We start from the raw sequence: 26,345 nt of genomic DNA, 5'->3' as shown, positions 1-26,345 counted from the left end.
GGCACCTGGGTGACTCAGTTGGTTAAGCATCTGACTCTTGATTTCAGCTCAGATCCTGACCTGTTTGTGGGATCGAACCCCAAATCAGCTCCATGCTGACACCACGGAGCCTGCTTGGGATTCCCTCTTTCTGTCTCTGTGCCTCCCCCACTTGCTCACACACAAACACACACCACAGTCTCTCTCTCTCTCTCTTTCCTTCTTTCTCAAAATAAATAAATAAAAACTTGGGGCGCCTGGGTGGCTCAGTCGGTTGAGCGTCCGACTTCAGCTCAGGTCACGATCTCGCAGTCCATGAGTTCGAGCCCCGCATGGGGCTCTGGGCTGATGGCTCAGAGCCTGCAGCCTGCTTCCGATTCTGTGTCTCCCTCTCTCTCTGCCCTTCCCCCATTCATCCTCTGTCTCTCTCTGTCTCAAAAATAAATAAATGTTAGAAATAAATAAATAAATAAATAAATAAATAAATAAATAAATAAATAAAAACTTTAAGGAAATAATGAACTTAAATAACTTAAAAACAAAATAAAACGTAAAACTGATAAATATAGAGTCCCCAAAAGCTGAATAAAGCCCTCTCTGGAGTTTGCTTGCAGTGCTGCCCCTTCCACCAAAATTCCCTTCTGCCCCTACCTCCTTGCACCCTGCTGCCACCCTACTTGTCCTAAAAGAGGTGGCCCAAGCAGCACTTCCTCCAGGAAGCCTCTCCTACCCCACCCTGGCCCACGTGTGAGCATGGCTGAACAGGGTGCTCCCAGACACAGCCCAGTGAGTGGCCCAGCACCCATCACCTCCTTTGGGGCTCCTGAGGTCCTGGAGACAGGAACTGCGTACTATTCACTGTGGCCCAAGCCTAGCACAAGGTGGGCATCCGATGAGGGTCTGACACGATAACTCACCCTCCTTCTGGCAATGGGCAAAATGGAAGGATGCCTCCCACCCACCCCATCCCTACTGCCCTAGAAAAGGCAGAGTACAGAATCTGGAAACATGAGATCTGAAGAAAAGAGCCAGGAGACTAACACTGTGTCCTGAATGAAAAGCTGCGGGGGTGGGGGGTGAAGAAATATGTACATGTGAGATTTAAAATACTGTTCCCTTGCAACCAGCTGTGGTGACTTCCTACTGAGAGAGGAAGGGAGTCTATGTCAGATTCTTAAGTCCCTTGCCCTACTGATGCAACTCTAGACCAGTGACGTTCAGATTCTAAAGGGCATCAGAATCACCGGAGGATTTCTTAAAACAGAGTCTCCTGGGTCCTCCTCAGAGATGTGTGTCTGCGGTTCTGGAACAGGGCCTGAGGATTTTCATTCCTAACCAGTCTCCAGTTGATGCTGATGCTGTTGGTCTGGGGATGTCCCCGTGAGTGGCACTGGACCAGACAAGACCACAGCTGGTAAGTGCAAATCATCAAGACATCAGTGTTATTTCTCTTGCTCATTTAACACACTTCTGTTGAATTTTCTGCCATGTGTGAAACCATATAAATGATACAGACATAATTAGAACCAACAGTGTGTTCTCACCTTGGTCACCAGAAAATGGACTGCTCCTCCTCAGTGCCCTTTGTCAGATATGCTATTGAAGCAGAAAATGACACCAACTTTCAGCCACTCCCCAGTGCTCAGGTGGTCACAGGTTCAAACTCTTAACTCTGAGAATAAAGTTTTCAAGGTCCCCCCCAACAGGAAACCCATCTATTTCCCCCAGTGTCTCCAATTAAGTGAGTGATTTTCCTGGGCCTTCCTCCAACATATCACCTCCCTCATTTAACCAGAAGAGGAGTTGATTATAGTTTTTATTTTTGTTTGTTTATTTTATTTATTTGGAGAGAAAGCAAGTGCACAAGCATGGGAGGGGCAGAGAGGGGGGAGAGAATCCCAAGCAGGCTCTGAGCTGTCACTGCACAGCCTGACTCAGGGCTCGATCTCATGGATCGCGAGATTATGACCTGAGCCAAAATCAAGAGTCAGACGCTTAACCAACTGAGCCACCCAGGTGCCCCTGGTTACAGTTTTTAGTATTCAGGCCTGGGCAGGAAGCAGATGAATTTCCCTGGAGACCATGCCAGCAAAGGGTCTCCAGAGGAGTCAGAAGGGGGAGGCAGCCTTCCAGCAGACAGGCAAGCACAGTGCTCTGAAACAGCATCCCTGCCTTGTCCCCGGCAGGAGCCGCGTTCTGACATATTCGGTTACAAGTGAGTGCCTGGGCATTAGATCTAAATGGCCCAAGACACGGAATGTCCGGGCAGCATGCAGTTGGATTATTTGCACCCTCTGTACCTGTGGAAGCCGAGATTTAATTATTTAGTCCGTGTTAAATTTCCAATCCTGGGCTTCCAGTCGGCAGATGAATAAAGCACCTCAGTTAAACTGCAGGGGACTCTGGGTCAACACTCAGCAGGAGCCGGAAAACTTAGCGATTTCTCCGCCCTGGGAGATCATCTCACTCTAAGAATGTGTCCTAAAGAAATTCAATCACATATAAAAGTCTTAAAAACCCTTTGAAGCAACAACACCTGAAAAATTCAATTCTGTCCTCTCAATGAAAATGTAATTCAAGAGGTGAAGGCACAATCTTTGAACCATGTACATGATACTCTGCTAGTATATCTTTCCTGACACATGTCTGACTCGCTGTAGGAGACTACTGGTGAGATTTATTCCTATTCCTTGAGTAGAACGTATTTCAAAATTGTAGAAACTCTCAAGTTAGGCACCAGTCAGCTTCTTGTGGTATCCAATTAAAATGCAATACTAAGGTACAGTCTAACAGAACTCGTTCCTTTTTATGGTAAGATCCAGTGTGCTGTTGTTGAAAGGCCTATGGTTTGGAAATGACTATTTTAACCCAAAGCATCATTAGCCCCTCACTTCAAGCAGAGCTACTCACAATCCAAACCTCAACTCTTCTCTCCATCTGTCTCTCTCTGCCTTAGTAGCCTGAATGCAGTGAAATGGTTACATCCCATTCCACCATATATTTTCCTCCATGGTGAGGTGGCTCACACATAATTCTGGAGGGCTTCCAAGGCCCTGAACAAATTTACCTACTGCTTCGTCAGGGTCCTCTTCCCCTTCAACGTAGCCACTCAAGCTTCCAAAATGGGGGCGAACCCAGTCCCAGCCAAGATGACCGTGCCTGCGAATAGAGTCACTCCATTCACAGGAACAGAACAGTGTGAACGGCAGGCTCATTTTCGTTTTGAGGACCAATGTTGCCATTCGGTTTTGGTTTCATCCCTTGGTTCTTCCACCATATAGGAAGCTGCCTGTTTTGTGTGCTTCTGTGTTAGGTATCACTGGGATATCTCTGTCTACAACAGTGTTTGGCACATGGCAGGTGATCAGTAAATAATCACTGAACGAATGACTCTCTACCAGTAAATACCCACCATGAGGACCAGGTGGAAGCATAGAGGAAAGTCACCAAGCTCTCATGCCACACACATGGGCACTGCTCTTCTTAGTTCTATCTGACTCAGTTGCTGGAAAGAAACTTGAGACATTCAAACTGAGCCCAAATACATCATTGGTCCATCCCTTTGTACCAATTAAATGGGCTAAAAACTATGTAAAAACCAGGTCACTTGGGAGCACCTAGCTGGCTCAGCCAGTGGTTGAGTGTGACTCTTGATCTTGTTATGAGTTCAAGCCTCTCATTGGGTGTGGAGATTATTTTAAAAAATAAAATCGTTAAAAAACAAAAACAAGGGGTGCCTGGGTCGCACAGTTGGTTAAGTATCCGACTCTTGATTTTGGCTCAGGTCATGATCTCATGGTTCGTGAGATCAAGCCCCATGTCAGGCTCTGTTCTGACAGCATGGAGACTGCTTGGGATTCTCTCTCCTTCTCCAATCTCTCTGCCACTACCTGGTGCTCTCTCTCTCTCTCTCACTCAAATTAATTAATTAAAATTAAATAACTTTTAGAAATCAAGAAACAAAAAACAAAACACAAACAGGGGCACCTGGGTGGCTCAGCTGCTAAGCATTTGGCCTTTGATTTCGGCTGAGATCATGATCTCACTGTTTGTGAGTTCGAGCCCCGTGTTGGGCTCTGCCTGCTGACAGCACAGAATTCCTACTTGGTCTCTCTCTCTCTCTGCCCCTGACCTGCTCATGTTCTCTCTTTATCTCTGTCTCTCTCTCAAAATAAAAATAAGTAAACTTTAAAAAATAACACACAAAAATAAACCCAGGGCAGTTTACCAAGAGTAGGGATAATTGTCAGTTGATACCGATACTTTCCCCAAAATGCCACAGAAACCATGTAATTAAACTGTAAGTCACTAGTACGTTTTTATATAGTCTTGATAGCCTTATGTATAATTTCCCACTTTTAATGGGTTACAAGACACACAATAAAATATCTTACTATGTATTTGACAAAAATAGGACACACATCAACATTAATATAAACAAGCAAAACCTTCATATTCTTTGGTACTTTATTTTGTAAAGAAGTAACACACCATTTACAATGAGATTTTCACTCTAAGGCAAGAAAATTCAATAATACAGAAAGAAGTAACTAATTTACCAATATTTCAGTTTAAAAACAGTCATAATGGACAAGTGCCTAGAAACAAACAATTTGCCAAAACTGACCCATGAAGAAACTGAAAATCTGAGAAGACCTATAACAAGTAAGGAGGTTGAGTCATTAATCAAAAACCTCCCAGGGCACCTGGGTGTTTCAGTTGCTTGAATGTCCAACTCTTGATTTCAGCTCAGGTCATGATCTCACAATCGTGAGATCAAGCCCCAGGTCAGGCTCAGGACACTGGGCATGGAGCCTGCTTAAGATTCTCTCTCTCTCTCTCTCTCTCTCTCTCTCTCTGCCCTTTCCCTGCTCACTCTCATGCCCTCTCAAAACAAAATGAAACAAACAAAATACCTCCCAACAAGGAAAATCCCAGGATCAAATGGCTTCACTGATAAATTCTACCAAACATTTGAAAAAGTAACATCAACCTTTCTCAAACTTCTCCCAAAAAATTGATGAGAGGGAATACTTCCTAACCCATTCTATGAGGCCAGCATAACCCTGATACCAAAGACAGTTAAAGGCACTACAAGAAAAGAAAACTAAAAACCAATATTCCTTACTAATATTGATATAAAACTCTCAATAAAATACTAGCACAGTGAATTCAGCTGCATATTAAAAGAATTATACACCATGACCAAATGGGATTTATTCCCAGAATGTAAAGATGGCTCACCATACAAACATCAATGTAATATATTAACATATTAAAGGGGAAAAAACACATGATCTTCTCAATTGATGCAGAAAAATCATTAAAAAAATCAACATGATAAAAACACTCAATAAACTAGGAATAGAAGGGAACTTCTATTAAAGTAAAGGCAATTGTAAAAAACTCATAGCTAGCATCATATTCAATCATGAAAGACTGAAAGCTTTTCCCCTAAGACGAGCATCAAGACAGATGCCTGTTTTTATCATTTCTACTGGAAATTCTAGTCTGAACAATTAGGCAAGAAAAAGAAATAAATGGTACTTGAATTGGAAAGGAAGAAGTAAAGTTATTTCTGTGTGCAGATGAAATGGTCTAATATGTTGAAACCCCTAAAAATTCCACATCCCATAAAAACCTATTAGAGGCAATCAACAAATCAATAAAGATGCAGGGTACAAAATTAACATACAAAATCAGTTGCATTTCTATATACTATGCAATAAGAAAACCATAAAGGAAACCATGAAAATAATTGCATTTACAATAGCATCAAAAAGAGCAGGTGAAAGACTTGTACACTGAAAACTACAAAATACTGCCAAAAAAAAAAAAAAAAGAAAGAAAGAAAGAACACATGAATAAATGGAAAAACATTCCATGTACATGGATTGGGAGACCTGATAATATTAAGATGTCAACACTACCCAAAGTAATCTACAGATTCAATGCCATCTCTATCAAAATCTCAATGAAATTTTTGGCAGAAATAGAAAAATCTATTCTAAAATTTATATGGAATCCTAACAGACCCTGAGTCATCTTTAAAAAGAAGAATAAAGCTGGAAGACTTACACTTTCTGACTTAAAACTCACCACAAAGTTATAGTAATCAAAACAATATGGTACTGGGGTGCCTGGGTAGCTCAGTAGATTGAGTGTCTGACTTTAGCTCAGGTCATGATCTCATGGTTTGAGGGTTTGAGCCCTGTATGGGGATCTGTTCTGATGGTGTGGAGCCTGCTTGGGATTCTTTCTCTCTTTCTCCTCTCTCTCTCTCTCTCTCTCTCTCCCTCCCCCCCCCTCTGCCCCTCCCCTGTGTTTTCTCTTTCTCACTCTCACTCTCTCTGAAAATAAATAAATAAACTTAAAAAAATTATTATACAAAAATACCAGTGTGGCTACTAGTATAAGGACAGACATATAGATCAATGAATTGAAATACATAGCCCAGGAAAAAAAACTCACATGGGGAAAAGGCCATCTTTTCAACTAACAGTGCTGGGAAAACTGTATTGCCATTGCAGAAGAATGAAGTTGGACCCTTACCTTAGACAATATATAAAAGTTAACTCAAAATGGATCAAAGAGCTAAACTACAAACGTCTTAGGAGAAAACATAGAGGAAAACTTCATGACTTTGGATTTGGCATGGACTTCTTGGATATGCCACCAAAAGCACAAGCAATGAAAGACAAACAGATAAATTGGACTTCATTAAAGTTAAAAACTTTTGCACACTGAAGGACCTGATCAAGAGAGTGAGGAGACAGTCCACAGAATGGGCGAAAATATATACAAATCATATATCTGACAAGGGATTAATATACAGAATATATAAAGAACCCCTATAATTCAATAACAAAAAAACAAACAACCCAATTAAAAAATGGGCAAGAGACAAAAGACTTGAATAGACACCGCTCCAGAGAAGATATACAAGTGGCCAATAAGCATATGAAAAGATGTTCAACATCATTAGTTATTAGAGTAATGTAAATCAAAACCATAATGATGTAACACCACTCACTAGGATGGCCATAAATAAAACAAACAAAATAACAAGTATTTCTGGGGTGACTGGCTGACTCAGTCGGTACAGCATATGACTCTTGATCTCAGAGCTATAAGTTCAAGCCCCATGTTGGGTGTAGAGATTAATTAAAAATAAAATCTTTAAGGGGCTCCTGGGTGGCCCAGTCAGTTAAGTGTCCAACTCTTGGTTTCGGCTCAGGTCATGATCTCACAGTTCGTGCGTTAAGCCCTATACTGGGCTCTGCGCTGACAGTGCAGAGCCTGCTTGGGATTCTCGCTCTCTCTCTCTCTCTCTCTCTCTCTACCCTCCCCTGCTTACCTCTCTCTCTCTTTCTCTCTCTCTCTCTCAAAATAAAAAACAAACAAGCAAAATAAAATAAAATCTTTTAAAAAATTACAAGTATTTTTGAGGATGTGCTCATTGCTGGTGGGAATGTAAAATGGTGCAGCCCCTGTAGCAAACAGTTTGGCAATCCCTCAAAAAGCTAAACATAGAATTATCATATGATCCAGCAATTCCACTCCTAGGTACATACCTAATAGACCTGAAAGCAGGGGGCACCTGGGTGGCTCAGTTGGTTAAGTGTCCGACTCCTGATTTCGGTTCAGGTTATGATCTCATGGTTCATGAATACGAGCCCCACATCAGGCTCCTCACTGGCAGGGGAGAGCCTGCTTGGGATTCTCTCTCTTTCTCTCTGCCCCTCCCCCACTCATGCTCCCTGTCCCTCTCTCAAAATAAATAAATAAATAACTTAAAAAAAACCCCAAACTTTAAAAGAACTGAAAGCAGGAACCCAAACAGATACTTTTGTACCAATGGTCATGGCAGCATATTCACAATAGCCAACAGGAAGAAACAATCCATGTGTCCACCAATGGATGACTGGATAAACAAAATCTGTGCAATGGAATATTACTCACCCATAAAATGGAATAAACTCTGAAACATACTACTTGAAACATTATGCTAAGTGAAATAAGCCAGGCAACAAAAGTTCAAACATTTTATGATTTCACTTATATGAGATACCTAAAATAAGTAAATTCATACAGACAGCAAGTAGACTAGAGGCTACCAGGGCCTCCTGGGGAAAGGAGGAATTGGAAGTTACTGTTCAGTGGGTAAGAGTTTCTACTTGTGAGGATGAAAAAGTTCAGGAAACAGTGTGGATACCTGCACAACACTGTCAATGTGTTTCATGCCACTGAAACATATGCTTAAAAAATGGTTATATTATATGGATTTTGCCACAAAAAAATGGCCATAGCTGTTCATTTGAAATCACTCATTTTCAGGGATTTAAAGTAACTGATGCCATTCAATTTACTCCTCTGAAGGTCCTACTTAAGTATTTTTTAATACCTATCATTTGGAAGCACTTAAAATGACAAAATCTCTTTTATGAGTAACAATGATTTGATAGATGAAAAATCCATTCTAAATATTTGCAACCTACTGCTGGTGGGAATGCAAACTGGTGCAGCCACTGAGGAAAACAGTATGGAGGGTCCTCAAACAATTAAAAATCGAACTACCCTATGACCCAGCAATTGCTCTACTAGGTATTGATCCAAAGGATACAGGGGTGCTGTTTTGAAGGGGCACATGCACCCTAATGTTTATAGCAGCACTATCGACAATAGCCAAAGTACGGAAAGAGCCCAAATGTCCATCGATGGATGAATGGATAAAGAAGATGTGGTATATATATACAATGGAGTATTACTCGGCAATCAAAAAGAATGAAATCTTGCCATTTGCAACCATGTGGTTGGAACTAGAGGGTATTATGCTAAACAAAATTAGTCAGAGAAAGACAAATATCATATGACTTCACTCATATGAGGACTTTAAGATACAAAATAGATGAACTTAAGGGAAACAAAAATAATACAAAAACAGAGAGGGGAACAAAATGTAAGAGACTCTTAAGTATAGAAAACAGAGGGTTACTCCAGGGGTTGTGGGAGGGGGGGATGAGCTAAACGGGCAAGGGGCATTAAGGAATCTACTGAAATCATTGTTGCACCATATGCTAACTAACTTGGATGTAAATTTAAATATAAATAATTAATTAAAATAATTAAAATAAATAAAAATTAAAATAAATAAATTAAATATTTGCAACCCTGGGGCACCTGGGTGGCTCAGTCAGTTAAGCTTCTGACTCTTGATTTCAGCTCGGGTCATGATCTCACGGTTCGTGAGTTTGAGTCCCACGTCTGGCTCTGCACTGGCAGCATGGAGCCTGCTTGGGATCTTCTCTCCCCTTCTCTCTCTGCTTCTCCCCTGCTCGTGCATGCACACACTCTCTCAAAATAAACATTAAAAAATTTTAAATATTTGCAATCTCAAACATCCCCCTCCCTTTGATTATGTCACAGCTTCTTGATGATACCAAGAATACCAAGAAATAAAAACGCTGCCACTTTATACTTGTAATGGGTTTATACACTATGTCTGTTGTCACAAATTCACATCCTAAGACTCATGGTTGGCTCAGTCAGTAGAGCGCGCGACTCTTGATCTCAGGGTCGTGAGTTTGAGCCCCACGCTGGGTGTAGACTTTACTTAAAGAACAACAACAAATTCACAAAATGCCATTACTATCCGGCCAGACCCCACAGTGAAGACCTGGAAGTAACAGAAGCCAGGCTCTCAGTGGAATTTTACTGCAAACTCCTCAGATTTTTGAAGACCCACTCACAACACAGAACACCATGGATCTCCAACAAACAGGATGTAAAATAGTTGCACATGACTTTAATGCAAAACACAGATTAAGCAATTAGGCCACCCAAACCAAGTAGTTGCTCTGAAGTCCCCGCCTACCGTGCTGAGAGGGAAGGCTGGTCCAATAAGACCAGGGCTCAAGATTTCCAAAAGAAGCTAATCTTCTGGATTTCTTCCTCTTCCTGAGTCCTTCGTCTGCTTTATTTTTCTTCAACCACTTCTTAGCTGACATTGTTTTATCTGTGCACACGGTTTTTTGTCCCATCTGTCTCGGGAAAGCTAAGCTCCCTGGGGACAGCTTTGCTTCTCTTGCTCACCCCTGCCCCTCCCGGCCCGGAGCAGAACCTGTCGCATGGGAGACCTCAGTCCACATGCACTGAACCAAGAGTGCAAGAGCTGGGCTGGATGACAGATCCTCCTGGTGATGGGGATGTTCTGTCCCTTGACTGTTATCAAGGTCAATGTCCTGGATGTGACACTGGACTACAGTTTTCAAGATGTCACTATTGGGAGGAAATGGGTGAAGGTACATAGGACCTCTATTACTTCCTACTACTTACTGCATGTGAATCGACAATGAATTCAGTAAAAAGTTTAATTTTAAAAAACTTACAAAATTTAAGCAAGCAAGCAAACAAATGCCTAAAAGATATTCTACAAAATACCTGTCCAGTATTCTTCAAAGCTGACATGGTTATGAAAAATAAGAAAAGACTGAGAAACTGTCACAGAATGGATGAGACTAAGGAAACAGGACAATTAAGTGCCACATGGGATCCCAGAACAGAGAAAGGACATTAGTGGGGAAACTGGGGAAATCTGAAAAATGTCTACAATTTAGCCAGTAGTATTATACCAATGTTAATGTCTTAGTTTTGACAAATGTTTGGACATAACCTGTTAACATTAGGGGAAGCTAGATATAGACTTAATGAGAACTCTCTATAGTTTCTTTGTGACTTTTTATTAAACCTAAAATTATCCGAAGGTAAGAGTTTATTTTTAAGAAATGTAGGGTTGGAAGAGAAATATCTAATAATGTATTAGGTAGTTAACTAGAACTCCATTTGCTTCACTTCTCAGATAAAAATCATGTAAATCTAAGCAACAAAAAAGAGCATCCACTCATAAACGATTATGCTGTGGCTTGAATCCACAGTCCTTCATCCAAAATCCTTGGGGCCAGATTTGCTTTGGACTTTAGAATCTATTCTATTTCAAAGAAGAAACACGATACATGTGTTATACTTTAAAACCCCTGTGGGGTCCAGGCTGTGCCTTATTATCACACATGAACGCGTCTCAACAAGATGCCTGACTGTCACACGATGTAGGGTAAGTAAACACTACAAACAGCCACCCACCCTTCTAGGTAAAATTTTGTTACCAAAGTTTTGCAAAAAACTTTCAATTTTCTGAGATATTTGGATTTTAACATAGCGGCTTGCTGACTGTGCACTGGATTAAAAGGATCCCCAATGAATAAAGCTTTTGATTTTTACTGTTAGACTTCCAGATTTCTAAAAACTAGCACCTCCATTCCTCACCACTTCTCTCTCTCTCTCTCTCTCTCTCTCTCTCTCGCTCTCTCTCTCCCCCTGTCTCCCTCTCTCTCTCTCTCTATTTAGGAGTAGCACTCAAGAACCAGAGACAACACGGAGGGGTCCTTCTAGAATATTGATAACATTTTATTTCTTAATTCAGGGCTGGTCAGAAGGGTAAAAATTCAATGAGCCCTGCACATACAATTTGGCCACTTTTCTGTATGTATGTTAATTGTTGATGGAACATTTTTTTTTCAAAAGCAGCCATCACACAATTAGATTTAAGTCATGCAATGTTAGCACTGCAAAAAAATCTCTCTCCTTCCTGGAGAGATACAGTCTTATTCCTTGCCCTGCACATCTCCAGAGTGGTGAAGTGATCTGCCCAAGGTCACACAGCAATGTGGGGGCAGAGATGACTCTCAGCTCAACTCCTAGTGCAGGGATCTTTCTGTTATGCAAAAACATCAGATTTCTGTTTCAAACATTTGTTCTGCATATGTGTTACTAATTAACTGGGAAAACTTGTAATGCCATCACATCGGAGTTAATACCACAACATTTTTTTGCTCATTTAGATTTATTTTTTCCCATGAAATTACTGAACTGATGTCTGGATCAGATATCTCCCTTTAATTTGGTGTAACTATGCTCCTCTCTAATAATGCGTAAAACCATCAATGACCATAAATACTATTTAAGTGTTTTGTCGTATCATCCAACTTAATCATTCAACTATAAATATATCATGGATGATTTAAATCACATTGATTGGGCTCATCACTAAAAAAGTGTTAACCTTCTGGTTACTTATGACATTTTAAGTGTGGAAAAGGAAATATTATTTGGATGCCTTTAATTTATGTATTTGTAGTATCTTACTAGTTTCGGTCCATATGACTCACTCAGCTTTACCTTTTGTTAAATTCACAGTCTTTCTTTTGATAGTTTACAATCTTGCTGTAGGCAGCTGAACTGGGTCAGTACTAGAAAAAGCAAGGAGTTTATACTCAGGATACAATGTAATGCTTTCTTCCACTGGAAAAATAAATGATCTAGAAAAATTCATACAAGCAGAAAATTCCAAATGTCAGGCATCTGTAAAAACCTAGTTCTCTCGCACCAAATTGTAATTTTCATAAAAGAAAACCACAGTCAAATCACAGACTCTCAGCTGGGCTTCAGATTATGAACTGTGTGTGTGTGTGTGTGTGTGTGTGTGTGTGTGTGTGTGTGCAGGAGACCCATACTTTCATTGGAATCTCAAAGGAAGCCATGACCTTCAATAAAGGAGGGGTGAGGGAAAGAATTACTAGCTATTATAAATAGAGGAATATGAGGATGTGAGGTCTGTATGTGAGACCCCCAGTTTCTAGTACAGGTTTTACAAAACATCTAAAGAGCCTCAACAACATAGTATAGCACTGTAGCGTGGACCCTCAGAACAGTCCTGTGAGGCAGGCAGGTAGACCTGACTCCATTCTGCAGATGAGGAAAGTAAAGAAGTTGGACAACGCGTGCACGTTTACGTTACGTACAGCTGAGCACTGGAGACCTCTGCCATCACATCAGCCGGCACCCCTGTGTTTTTAAAACAGCCTCTCACATTATGTATTATACATAGAAACGCAATTTTGGGCGCCAGAGTTTTAATCTATGTTTTACGCCGTGTGCAAAAAATAAATAAGCAGTCCTGCCCTTCTCGTTAACTCCATCCCACCTCCATACCTCCCCCCACCCAAGGCTACCTCAAATGCTACCTTTATTTTCCATTTTCCTTCCGGCCATTCCTTTCCAGGCACTAAACTCACCAATGGTAGAGATGGCTCGCCCTCTCTGCCTACCAAATCTGAAATTGGCGTCTCTTCCCGCCCACCCTCCCAGACTGTCTCCTCTTCACCTCCCACTAGGGACTACTAGGGACTTGCTAACTAAAATAGCCAAGAAAAAAATACATTCCATCACCTCTTCCTATCTAGGTGTTTAAATGCCAGAGCTATCTTCCAGCTACCCTGTGACCGTTCTGAACACAGAGGCAGCTGTCAACAGAAGAACAGAAAACAAGAAAGTCCCTGCAAGTCTGACCTGACAGAAGACAGGTTTGTCACCAGTCTCCAAGTCGAAAATAGATCACCCACCTCTCCGAAGGGCACAGGGCACTTTTCCACTCTTATCTCAGAAGCTTCCAGCAGTTGTATGAAATGCACGGAACACTTGATGGAATGAAATGTGCAATCAGCAATAGGCTTTCGAAATAACTTCTTTTGACAGGCCCACCAAGGACGAGATGACAATGGATCCGTAAGGTCCCGTGTGAAAAGTGCTGAGCTCCCACTGTGATCACAAGCCCCAGAAAGGCCAGCAAGGGCCCACACGACGTCTTTTCCCAAGCCAACAGCTGACCCAATCACCTCCTTTCATAAATGGCCATACATTTTACAAAAGAAGTTGCCACTTCCTTTCAGGCTCTGAGACGCAGATCCAGGAACCTGTACCAGAGCTTCTGTCAATCCAGTCCCTTCTCGAGATGCCGGGATCCACCACAATCATCCATCTACCACCAGCAGCTCTCTTTACTTGTCTCCTTCACATTACTTGCTGGGAGTGATTGTTTTGAAGGCCCTAAGCTCCAACAGATCCCCATCTGACTCAAACATGTGACTTTATTAAGCTGCTTCACAGCCAGTGAAATAAACACTTAGTGACAAAGGCTGTGATTCCCTTTTGTAAATTGCACAAAAGTATTAGTATTTCGGCTTTCCATGCAATTCTACAACTGGGCAAGATGAACAAATTATGCAGAAATAGAATGCTAAAGTTTGGATGCATCTTCTCAGCCGCTGGTAGGAACCTGCACGAACTTCCTCAGGACTCTAACACTCACATTTCTACCCTAAAGAAGGCAGAAATTAAGCTGCAGTTTATGAGGTTCTATTTCAGTGAATTCTGTACCAGGACAAGATCAGAAGTTCCCAATTTCTTTTTTTTTCCCTTTTGGATTCTAATAATGTCTTAGGCAAATGACAATTCTTTTCTTTCTGTTTTTCCCTTCATTGACACTGTAAGAGAAATTGTTCTATGAATTTCTTTAAAAGCTGACTGAGTCTACTCACTTTCTCCAAAAATTAATTATTAAAAAATCTTTCAGAGTATGGAATACAACCCTGTTGTTGGTCACAGAATGTGCCTTGATCTTCCTCTCTTTCTTCTATCATCATTGACCAAAGAGCCCTAAGAAAAGGACATTTTCTAAAAGCTTCAAAAGGGCTAACAAAAACGGAAGGGCCATACTCACCGGCTGTTCACCTCATCTCCTGTGTGGTTACTAAACAAAAAATTTTAATTATGGGGAATAATAGAAGTTTCTTCTATTTTAGAAAGCTAACTCAACATATTCATTGTGTTTCAGAGCAGATCAGATGGCTTATATTTTGGAAATTTGTTTGGTTTTCTTTTTCTTTTTTATTATTTTTTAAATTTTTTAATGCTTATTCAATTTTGAGAGAGAGAGAGAGAGAGAGAGAGAGAGAGAGAGAGGGCAAGCAGGGCAGGCACAGAGACAGAGAAAGAGACAGAGAGGGAGACACAGAATCCGAAGCAGGCTCCAGGCTCCAAGCTGTCAGCACAGAGCCCGAAGTGGGGCTCGAACTCATGGAGTGTGAGAGCATGACCTGAGCTGAAGTCGGACGCCCAACCGACTGAGCCACCCAGGTGCCCCAATTTTCTTTTTTTTTAATGTTTACTTCTTTATTTTGAGAGAGAGAGAGAGAGAGAGAGAGAGCACGGAAGCAGGGGAAGGACAGAGACAGGGAGAGAGAAAGAATCCCAAGCAGGCTCAGCACTGTCAGCTCAGAGCCCAATGCAGGGCTCAAACTCACGAATCATGAAATCACAGCCTGAGCTGAAATGGAGAGCTGGATGCTTAACTGCCTGAGCCACCCAGGCACCCCCTGTTTGGTTTTCTAATTGAGCCACTTAAACTAACAGTTTACTTTAATCTAGACAAATGAGTACAAAAGCAATGAAATTCTACGTACTTCAAACTCTGTGCCTAAACAAGGTTTTCACTTTTAATAAAGTTTCCCAACAAACAGAAGAAAAAGAAAGCTTTTAAAGAATAAGAAGGACGGGAGAACTCACAACTTGGACCACACTCCTAATTCAAAGCTAACCTAGAATGTACCAGAAAATACTACAAACTCCTCCTCCACCCAGAAAGATTAATGGAAACCAATTACCAGCTCCCAACTGGCTCCTGTCGCCCTAAGGCTGACCTCCCACTCAACTCACCAGCTATGTGGTAGACTGAGAGTGTAAACTTGGCCAGTGCTTTGGCTGAAAAATAAAACTGCCTTGTGCCATTAACAAGTTAATGAAACGCAGACCTATTGGGTCTGAGGCCACTGGATGCCTGCAGAGTTGTAATCAGAATAAAGCCAACTATGAAATCAAGAGGGTGGTCAAGAATTGGATGAGACCAAAGAAATCCAAAAGAGGTGATTTTTGGCAGCCACTTCAAAAACTGTGCTCAGCATAATAATAAAAAAAAAAAAGACAAGAAAAGAAATATCCATGAGTCCGTCCTGAAATAAACAACTGATGAAGAAATTAATGGGGGAGAAGAAACAGGTCTTCCTTATAGAAGAATTCCAATTAATAAATGCAGAAGGAATGAAAGAAACAGAAATTCACCCTTAGAAGATTACAGTAATGGGGCGCCTGGGTGGCTCAGTCAGTTGAGCGTCCGACTTCAGCCCAGGTCATGATCCCACAGTTCGTGGGTTCGAGCCCCACGTCGGGCTCTGTGCTGACGGATCAGAGCCTGGAGCCTGCTTCAGATTCTGTGTGTCCCTCTCTCTCTCTCTGTCCCTCCCCCACTCTGTCTGTCTCCCAAAAATAAATAACCATTAAAAAAAATTTTTTTAAGAAGATTACAGTAATAACTGTTGCAGCAAGCTCTGCGGACGGATGCTAAAATTAGCAAGTGAGAGTTTGAGGAGAAATAGGGTATTTGCATAATCTTACAGTATCTCCCTTGAGATATTCTTAATTACACAGGAAGGAAAAAAGCACCTTCTAACTTTACAGTTAACACCACTTCAACCAAGTGATTAAGTGATGCCCATCCCCCCTCTGTGGGATTCTTAGTTAAAAATGCAAAACCTCAACCTGATCGAGAGAACACATCAGACAAACTCAAATCGAGGGTCTTTGTCACACGAGGGATGGCCAACTGCAGTCTGACAGCCAAATCTGGACCTCTGCTTATTTTCATAAATGAAATTATACTGGAACACAGCCATGCTCGTTCACTGACGTACTGTCTAAGGCTGCTTTTGTGCTACAGTAGCAAAGCTGAGGGGCTCCAACAGAGACCATGTGGCCTGCAAAGCTGAAAACACTTACTATCTGGCCCTGGACAGAAAACGTTGGCTGATCCTTGTTTTCAAAAATAACTGGCCAGGACTCTTCAAAGTGTTGAGGTCATGAAAGACAAGAGAGACTGAGAAATTATCACACATTGGAGGAGAGGATGGAGACATGAAAACCAAATGCCAGGTGGGATCCTGGATTGCATCATGGAAGAGAAAAAAACACTAGTGGAGGGACACCTGAGTGGCTCAGTCGGTTAAGTGTCCGAGTCTTGATTTCGGCCCAGGCCGTGATCTCACAGTTTGGGAGATCAAGCCCCACATCAGGCTCTGCGCTGACAGTGCAGAGCCTACTTGGAATTCTCTTTCTCCCTCTCTCTCTCTGCCCCTTCCCCACTTGTGCTCTCTCTCTCTCTCTCTCAAAATAAATAAACTTAAAAAAAAAAAAAAAGAATACTAGTGGAAAAATTGCTAAATTCAGGGAGCGGGGCGGAGTCTATAATTTGGTTACTAGTATTATACCAATATTCCTTTCTTGGTTTTGATAAATGTACCGTGGCTATGTAAGATGTGAACACAAGAGCAAGCTGGGCGAAAAGTATACAGGAACTCTACTATTTTTGCAGATTTTTTGTAAATCAATTTATTTCACAATAAAAAGTTAAAAAAAGCATCGTGATGAACTCCTGAGCCTGCTCTGAGGCTGAGAGAGCAGCAGCGGCCCTCTCCAGGAGGTTTGTCTTTATCCGGCTTAAAGGCAGCTGTGAAAATAATTTCAGTGTCACTGACACTTCGTGCAGGTGATCTGAAGGCAGACAGGATTAACTGAGAGCATTCCTTGTTTTAACCAGCGCTGTCTTTAAAAATATAGTATAGCCTGGGGATCCCGGTCCTTCAATATAAAGCACTAAATAAAAGGATGAACGCAGACATCGAAATCTCTCCATGTGGCCTCCGAAGCCTAACCCGACCCTAAGAAATAGGCGGACGGAAGATTTTCTTGCCTGTCTCAGCCGGGGGTGGGTTGGCGCAGACCCTCGCAGAGGAGGCTGGGCTGACAGCAAAGGGAGGTCGTGTGTCCCTGGGGTGCAGGGTCAGTTCTATCACCAGCTCCTCGAGCGGTCCTGATGAGGGAGTGGAATGCCTTCAGCAGAGGCATCCTTTCTTCATCCACTCCAGGGCTCCCCATACATGGTCAGCGAGGAATGTGACAGGGGGCACCCTGCTTCTCTCCCATCAAGTAACTGCCCTCGGACAGAAACATGAGACACACGGTCAGGATTGATTGCAAATTTTAACAAATCACGTCTACAATTATCCCAGAATTCAGAGAGAGAACCAGAGACACAGGCTGCAAGAGAGAAGTCAAAAGAAAAGAGAAGCAAAGGGGAACAGAAGCGAGTGGGGAGTACATAGGAGGAGCGGGGGGGGAAATGGTGTGGGTGTGGCAGCTGGGCAAAGTGACCCTCAAGAGCCACCTGTCTCCCCCCGGCCTTACTGATGGGCCCCAGTCTAAGTGGACCAGGCTGGGGCGAAGGGGAAGGATCCCCTCCACCACCACCAAGTAGAGCCATGGGAGAAGGTCAGATGGGCCTCCCCCAAGCGCCCACAGCTCCGGCCCCCAGGTGAGCTGTCACTGTGACAGCCACCGTGCGACACAGCACCGGAGCCCAGGCTGGTTAACCGTGTGTGTCAGTCCTGCCGCTGGCCAAACACCCTTGGCAGATGCTGGCTCACAGCTGAACACACGACCCGATGAGGCCAAGGCCATCTATCATACCCGGCTGGGTGAGTAGTAAAACGGATGAAGCTTGGAGAACGGAGGCTCCTACCACCCTTTTAGCTGACAGGGCTCCTCCTCCCCCCTTTGAGGGAAATGAACCCCTGAGGTGGGAAAAACTGGACAGTGGCTGGTGCCCTGTGGAGAAGGAAGAGGAGGCATTTTATGAATGGGCCATTTGGACAGGAAAGCAGCCCTTCGGGCCTTCCCCGGGCTGTGCCATCCCCCGCCCCCCCCCTAGAAATTCTTTCAGGCGCATCTGCTCGGAAGGAGGCAACACACCCAAGGAGCAAACCTACCACCCACTCCCCAGCTTCCGCCCCCACCAAGAACATTCCAGCGGTTTTGCCAAACAAACTAATCGCTCTCTCCCAGGGCAGCCTGCGTGACAACAGGTGCCCAGCTCGAGCACCACCACTCACAGTTTCTGGATTTTATTGTTTTTAATCAGCTTATATAATTGTTTTTAGGACCAGTGCTGTCCTACTGTGCCCTTCTCTGGCAATTTCAAACAAGGAAGCGGAAGAGGGGCAGGGTCAGTCTGGAGACGAAATTGAGATGGAGGTGCCCTCCGACTGCCTCTGGCATGAGATGCCACGAGCTGTGAATGACAGTCACTAAATGAAGCAACTGCGGCCGGGCCTGTCCGCCTGGATGGGAAGTGCGTCTGCATGGGCCTCGGTCTGTCAGGGCTGGAGGAAGACAGGCCTGCCTTCCAGGCTCAGCCAAACCCCTCCCTCAGAGAAGAGCCAAGCTGCAGACGGACAGACCTCCAGCCTTCCACCGCCTCACCCTCACCCTAGTTACATTTCACTTTCAAAATGACCCTGTGAAGCAGACACCACAGGTAGGATCCCAAGACACAGGGCTTACATGCCATGCCCAACTGAAGGACCACAACAGCAGAAGCCATAATAATGATGAATAAGAAAAATGAAGTGACAGGGTGCCTGGGTGACTCAGTCAGTTGAGCGTCTGACTTTGCCTCAGGTCATGATCTCATGGTTCGTGAGTTCAAGCCCCGCATAGGGCTCTCTGCTGTCAGCATGGAGCCTGCTTGAGATCCTCTGCCCCCCGCCCTGCCCTGCCCCACTCATGCTTGCTATCTTTCAAAAATAAGCAAACATTTTAAAAAAGAATATCTCAAGGGAAATACTGTAAGATTAGGGCGCATGGGCGGCTCAGTCAGTTAAGTGGCCGACTCTTGATTTTGGCTCAGGTCATGATCTCATGGGTTCATGGATTCAAGTCCCACAATGGGCTCTGCGCTGACAATGCTGAGCCTGTTTGGGATTCTCTCTCTCTCTCCCTCTCTCTCCACCCCTTCCATGCTATCTCTCTCAAAAAAAAAAAAAAAAAAAAAACTTTAAAAGAAAAATGAAGTGACCATGAACATTTATTGGGCACTTACTATGTACCAGGCACCATGCTAACCACTTTATACACTCTTCATTCATCCTTGCTCCAACTCTAGGAGAAAGAGAAGAGTATAGATGAGAAAAAGTGAGGCTCCATTTTATAGATGCAAAAACTGAGGCTCAAGAAGGCCAAGTTTCCTGCCCAAGTGTACATGGCTACTTAGTGGAATGTTCTTGACTTAAACCCAGAATCTGCATGCTTACCTACTCTGGAGCGTCCCTGTCTCTGAACAAGGGTTGCAATGGAGCATGAAGTCACCCACACTCTGGGCCTGAATGAGTATACACCACATGATTCCAGGAGTCCACTATGGTCTTGCGGAGCCTGGAACTTTCAGACTCTAAACCTAGTGCCCCTACTGCATCGAACCATAAAAATGTCATGTAGACGTCATGTCTTGATTGAGTATAAAGTGATTCTACCCGGACATTCTTCTACTGCCCGCTTCTTCCAAAATAAAACTTGATCCTAGAAAGACTCCTTGAGGTCATCAAGCTCAACATCTTCATATGCCACCTCTCCTGGCCTCAGGAAGCCAAGCTCAATGACCAGAGGAGCTGGCAGCAGAACTCAGATCACTCTGGCCTTGCACACCCAAGGATGCTTCCCAGAACCAAACTGCATCTGGTCAGAAATGAACAACAAGGGACAAGTCACTCAATCAGATGTTTTCCATGACGGCCCTGACCCAGGGGGTCCATTCCTCAGTGACACTGCGGTGGGGATGAGGCTGCTTCAACTAAAACAGAGCAAATTACGAGAAGATTCGCTGTTCATGGTCTCTGCATGGCCATGGGCTCAAATGTGTCTTGAAACAGAATTCCATTTAGGGACACCCTCATGGCCAATTAATGGCAACATGATGTATTTAAATGCATTGACACCTGCACATTTTTTGCATGATCATTTAAAAAAATGTTTTTTGATGTTTATTTATTTTTGAGAGAGAGACAAAGCACGAGCAGGGGAAGGGCAGAGAGAGAGAATCTGAAGACAGAATCTGAAGCAGGCTCCAGGCCCTGAGCTGTCAGCACAGAGCTTGACGTGGGGCTTGAACTCAAGAACTGTGAGATCATTACCTGAGCTGAAATCTAGAGTCGGGCAATTAACCGACTGAGCCATCCAGGCACCCCAGGAATGTTTTGTATGAATAAACTTTTCATGATTCCCAGAGTTCTATTCCCCCACCTTGGTTTAGAGAAATCCTTTCATTCCTTCATATTATTTACGTCAATTTATGCTTTCATAGTTCTCTGTATGTTTTTGATTTATGTGTGATTTCTTCACTAGCCTATAAGCTCCACCCATGATGACCACATCCATTTCTGTTCATCTCTCAGCACCTATGACAGCTCCTAGAACATGATAGGTGTTCAATAAATACTTCTCCTAGTTGAATGAACTAGGAATGAAGTGTCCCATGGGTTAGACTGGGAGGCAGTGAGCTCTGGAGGATGTGAAAACCCTTAACTTCAAGAAAAACAATTTGGAAAGCCATTATTTTACCAGCCAGGTCGACCTCATTACCTTTGGATAGACATCCATTACATGAAGATCAGAAACATAAAACACAGGTCCATTAAAATCACCAATCCTCTGTTGTAAAAATCACCTATTAGAAAATTTATAAGGGGCACCTGGTTGGCTCAGTAGGAAGAGCATGTGATGCTTGATCTCAGGATTGTGAGTTCCAGCCCACGCTGGGAGTAGAAATTACTTAAAAAAAAAATAAACAAACAGACAAGCAAACAAACAAGAAAGAAGGGAAGGAAGGGAGGGAGGGAGAAAGGAGAATGAAAATTTATAAAATTAAATAATAGGCAACACTCCAGCTTTTCCAAAATACCACTTAGCACCAAACAGGTCTGCAAGCAGCAATCTGATTCCAGTCTTATTTGAAAACTTAAAAATTCTACAGCAACTCTGGGATTTTGATAAAATTTTTCACATTTTCAGACACACTACATATTTTTTCAACTTTTATTTTTCCTTATAGCTTCTTGCATTTCCAAATGTCAAAACCAATATTGGATTGAGAGCAACAAAGAACATACAGTGGTTCCAAGGAAGACAACCCGAATTATACTGAGGACACAGACACAAGAGAAATAGGTTTATCACAAACAAGGGAACTGAAAATCAGAAAAGGAAATTGCTCTTCTTTGTAGACATTTGTACCACGACTTTTGAAATTCTGGGAGGAAGCAATGTTAAGAGAAACTACAACCACAGAATGCCACACAGAGGAAAAACTACCAGGTGGACCGTCTGGAATGTGCAAGGACTCCAACGTGAGAAGCACTAAGTGCTTTGTCTCCATAAACTCTGACAGTGATATTTCTAATTAGCATTTCATCTTAGGGAACAGTTTTTATTCCGCTGTTTTGTTCTTCTTTTTTTCCTCTAAAATGTGTTGTTTAAATGTCTCTGTCTCAGTTATAATTATTCCATGCCTTGTCTTACTTTATACACGATTATTAAGTACTCTACTTTCAAATATCTATTTTTCTCTCTGAGAGGCACGGCAATTATCTGTGGTCGGCACCATTAGGAAGAGGGAGGACACTGATTTCAGCAGATCCTGATTCTAGCCCCTGGAATGCGCAATTGGCACCTGATCCTGTGCTTAATTTCAGTACAATGGCAATGTCCTGGTTTTACCCTCCAAGTTTCGGAGGACAAAGAAAAATGCAGTCAGTTCTTAGAGCCGTGTAGAACCACATCTGGAATTTATAGTCCATTCCTGGAATGATCCAGAAGGAATTCCACATCTGGTATCCGTGTTGGCTAATTATTATTGCAAGTGACACCAAATAAATTCTACCTGAATCATCTCTTACCCTCATTCCTTTTTCTACTCAGTGACCAATTTCAGCCCAATTTTTATTTGAGAAATAGGAGTCCATGGTAACAATCCTTTCCTGCCATCTTACTCCCTGCTAGGCGTTCCACTAGGTGATTTATGTATGCTATCTCATTTAATCCTCCCAACAATCCTGAAGTATTATTATCCCTCCTTCATAAATGATGAAATCGAGCCTGGGTGGCTCAGTCAGTTGAGTGTCAGACTTTAGCTCAGGTCATGATCTTGTAGTTCGTGAGTTTGAGCCCCACATTGGGCTCTGTGCTGACGGCTCAGAGCCTGGAACCTGCTTCGGATTCTGTGTTTCCCTCTCTCTCTCTCTCTCTCTCAAAAATAAATAAAAAGCCTTAAAAATTTTTTAATAAATAAATAAATATAAATAAAAAATAAATAAGTGATGAAATCGAGGTTCACAGAAATAACTTCCAAGATCATAGCTAATAAGCGGTAGAGCGGGAATGTGAGTCCAGGTCTCTCCGACTCGAAAGGCCAGGCTCCTGCACATGATGAAGCCACATTAATCTCATTAGGAGTTCTCAACTATGACTAAGAGGTAGTACTACATTGTGGTGAGGAACACGGGCTCCGACAGAAAACAGGCTGCCTGGTTCAGTCTGTCTGAACCCCAACTGTGCCTCCTACTAGCTGGAAGTTACTTAACTTCTTTATGTTTCGGTCCCTCTGCCATAAAGAGTGAATAATAATTGTTATCTGTTTCATAAGGTTGTCTGAGGATTAAATAAGATATATGGAAAGCCCTTAGAATCATGTAGTGAGCACACAACAAAGGTTAGCTGCTAATAACGTGCTGTCGGTGATGATGACAGCAGTGGTGGTGGTTTTAAGAATCAGCCTCTCTTCTTGACTTTGGGTTCCTCCCAAACCTAGACCCACCGTCCTAGCTAACCTTTCACCCTTCACAGGTCAATAAAAATCTTATTCTCCTAACCAGGCTCTCTTCTCCTTTATTCCACCAGAGTCTTCTCGGGGTATAACTTCCGTAATTTCACTTTCACCCACCCAAAACCTGTCCATTCCTTCAAGGCCCTTCCAGATCCCACCCCTCCAGGATGTCTTCGCCAAACACCGAGGTCCTGCTGGTCTCCTTCCAGACCGTTTGCACCACATAATGCTGGCACTTAGAACATCACCATCAGTCAGCAACACACGGTGAATATTGAATTATATCCCATCTTGAAACATTCATTAAATATTTCAGCTTTGTTCTCCTTATCCCCGCAACTTGGTTGCAAGCTCCTTAAAGATTATACAGGAGAGGGGAGTCCGGGTGGCTCAGTCAGATAAGCAGCTGACTTTGGCTCAGGTCATGATCTCATGGTTTGTGGGTTCGAGCCCCACATCGGGCTCTGTGCTGACAGCCTGGAGCCTGCTCTGGATTCTGTGTCTACCTCTCTCTCTCTGCCTCTACCCCACTCATGCACGCTCTCTCTCTCTTTCTCTCTCTCAAAATAAATAAACATTGAAAAAAAAAAAAAAGATTATATGGGAGATACTTCTATATTCTCTGCAGCCCAGGACACAGAGTTAGTATACACACGCATACACACAGACACAGCCATATAAAATAGGTATATCCTCTGATGGGAGAATCCTAAAGTTATTGGCTTATATTATTTTAAGGCATTTAAAAAATAATTATTTGAGATAATTAAGTTATCTCCAACAGCGAAAATGAACTAAAAAAAAAGTCTAAAAAATACAGTCCATCGACATCCTCAAAAACACCAGACCATGTATGTTATCTCAAAGATTAGAGCACTATCACTCTTAATGCCAAGCTGCCTTACTACCAGTTTGTTAATATGCAGGCTTCCAAATGCAATTAAAATTATTCAGATTAAAAACCTTCAACACTATTAATCCAGTGAGCTTCTAAGGGATCCACAAAGACTTAGGAGACATCATTCAGCTTATGTAGTCACGACACAAATGTCCAGCTACAGGTTGTATAATTCAAGTCTGCCCGCCATCTGGAAATGGGCTGGAAATTGAGAATAATTTTAAGGAGACACTCAGAACTTGTTTAAGCTGAAGGACATTGGAATCTCGCTCTAACTCGAGATCAGCAGCATGGCAAATACAGCAGCCTAGGATTTAAGAGCTCACTGTTGTAGGTGAAGCCCCAGGAACATGAGGCTCAGGCACAGAATGAACTGGTGATACAGTTACAGGTTTTCTCATGGATTGTACAGGACATAAGAACTGACCATGAATGACCCAAACATGAACACCATTCTACACAGCTCACTTATTATTAAAACCCAGCCCTTCCAATACATTTGCAGACTAAAGCTGTGACTTCTGCATTCCTTCCCATCCACCTGACACATGAAATGCACTCTTGAAGAGGGAGACCTTTTCTCTCTAGGCAGCAACCTTAACAATCGCAGTATAAAAGTACGGGGAGGGGCGCCTGGGTGGCTCAGTGGGTTGAGTATCAAACTCTTGATTTTATGGGTTGGGTTCCATGCCGAGTGTAGAGCATGCTTGAAATTCTCTCTCTCCCGTTGCCCCTGTCCCCCACTTGAGTGTGCACTCTCTCTCTCTCTTAAAAAAATTTTTTTAATAAAAAATAAAAGTAGGGGGATGCTAAAAACCACCTCAGGTCCATGCCAGGAAGATACATCCTCAAACTGCCCAGGGAAAACCTCTCCATTATGGACTCATTCTGCTCAAAATGGAAGCCAACCCCAAAAACGTATCCCACACATAGAAAATGGTATTCCCTCTACATGTAACCCAAATTCATGGGTTACAAAGCCATGATAATTTCAGACAGTGCTCTCCTTTAAACACCCCAATCCAAGGTAACCTCAAGAACCACCTCAGGCCCCAAATCAGAACTAAATCTCATTCCCCCAATTTCAATATAAACCACTGTCCTCCAAATGCAGGAAGTGGGAATAGTGGGTTACAGAAAGCAGGCTTTCACAGTCAGTGCCCATCTCCCCTCATCTGTGGCCTTGGCTTCACTATCCCACCAGGATTCTCATTCTCAGCAGTGCTGGTGAGGCTGGCATAGAATATATATTGAACCACAGCTAGCAGGAGTGAAATTTTTTTGGAAAGCTGTTTGAAAGATAGATAGATAGATAGATAGATAGATAGACAGACTTAAAAATATCCCTACACTTTGCCCCCAAATAATTACAACATGAGCCTGTAACATAACATGGAAAACGTTATAGGCAAAAAGATGTTTACCACAGAAAAACCCAACCACCCAAATATCCAACAGGGGAATGTCTATATACACTTAAGAAAATATTATGCAGCCAGTATATATGTTTGTAAAATAATGTTAAGTAAAAAAGACTTCAAAATTGAACATTTTAGTACAACTAAAACTAGGAAGAAAGAGAAAACTAGTGTATGTGTAGAAAAAAGCAGTCGACTTTGCAGAGTGGAACCACACGGGGTTTCTCCTACTTTGCTCCCCGGTCCTAGAAGACGCACGTCTTAGGCGTTCGACAAACGAACCGGTCCAGGTTCATGGTACATCCCGGTATGCTGGGAGCACTAGCTCTCCAAAAGAAGCCGCTTTCCCACTCCAGGAGAGACGACCATCTCTCCTGGGGTCGCTGGGGCACCC

General features: G+C 42.7%; 1 protein-coding gene across 5 annotated transcripts in view; it reads right to left on the bottom strand.

Annotated features, from left to right (window-relative positions):
• Positions 1–26,345, bottom strand: part of RBM20 (RNA binding motif protein 20) — a 197,392-nt gene that overhangs the window by 143,546 nt on the left and 27,501 nt on the right. Inside the window, exon 1 of one of the 5 annotated variants that reach the window (XM_040486411.1) lies at positions 13,437–14,802. The exons of the other annotated variants lie outside the window; for them this stretch is intronic. The gene's annotated coding sequence lies outside the window, so the exon portion shown is untranslated. Of the gene's footprint in view, positions 1–13,436; positions 14,803–26,345 lie in introns of those variants that run through there. 5 annotated transcript variants of the gene reach the window in all.

Source organism: Herpailurus yagouaroundi, unplaced genomic scaffold (genome assembly GCF_014898765.1).
Source record: "Herpailurus yagouaroundi ecotype Mexico unplaced genomic scaffold, PumYag 163, whole genome shotgun sequence".
NCBI lineage: Eukaryota > Metazoa > Chordata > Mammalia > Carnivora > Felidae > Herpailurus > Herpailurus yagouaroundi.
Note: the sequence above shows the minus strand (reverse complement) of the source record. Positions and strands in the feature narration are given on the sequence as shown.